We start from the raw sequence: 1015 nt of genomic DNA on the forward strand, positions 1-1015 counted from the left end.
CTTTTCACTTGGACCTTCATGACACAAGCACATGGTTAGGGACAGCTTGATTTAGCCGCTTAGGCCTGGATTTTATTTCCTTGGGCCCTCCTATCCATTGATGCTCAAAGCCTTGGATCCTTTTTACCCTTGCCTTTTGGTTTTAAGGGCTATTGGCTTTTTTTGCTTGCTTTTTCTTTTTTTCTTTCTATTTTTTTCGCCATTTTTTTTTCGCAAGCTTTTTACTTTTCACTGCTTTTTCTTGCTTCAGGAATCAAATTCATGATTTTTCAGATCATCAATAACATTTCTCTTTGTTCATCATTCTTTTAAGAGCCAACAATTTTAACATTCATAAACAACAAGATCAAAAATATGCACTGTTTAAGCATTTATTCATAAAACAAAAAGTATTGTCACCACATCAATATAATTAAATTAATTTCAAGGATAAATTCGAAATTCATGTACTTCTTGTTCTTTTGAATTAAAAACATTTTTCATTTAAGAGAGGTGAAGGATTAATGGAATTATTCATAACTTTAAGACATGGTTACTACATACTAATGATCATGAAATAAAGACACAAAACATAGATAAATACAACATTAAAAACCGAAAACAGAAAGAAATAAAGAACAAGGAATGAATCCACCTTTAGTGGCGTCTTCTTCTTGAAGGTCCAACAATGTCCATAAGCTCTTCTATGTCCCTTCCTTGCCTTTGTTGCTCCTCCCTCATTGCTCTTTGATCTTCTCTTATTTCATGGAGAATGATGGAGTGCTCATGATGTTCCACCCTTAATTGTTCCACATTGTAGCTCAAATCTTCTAAGGAAGTGTTGAGTTGTTCCCAATAGTTGTTGGGAGGAAAGTGAATCCCTTGAGGCATTTCAGGAATTTCTTGATGATGAGCATCCTCATGCATCTCTTGAGAACCGTGAAGGGTCTCTCTTCCTTGCTCCATCCTCTTCTTGGTGATGGGCTTATCCTCTTCAATGGGGATGTCTCCTTCTATGATAACTCCAGCTAAGTAA

Source organism: Arachis duranensis, chromosome 9 (genome assembly GCF_000817695.3).
Source record: "Arachis duranensis cultivar V14167 chromosome 9, aradu.V14167.gnm2.J7QH, whole genome shotgun sequence".
NCBI lineage: Eukaryota > Viridiplantae > Streptophyta > Magnoliopsida > Fabales > Fabaceae > Arachis > Arachis duranensis.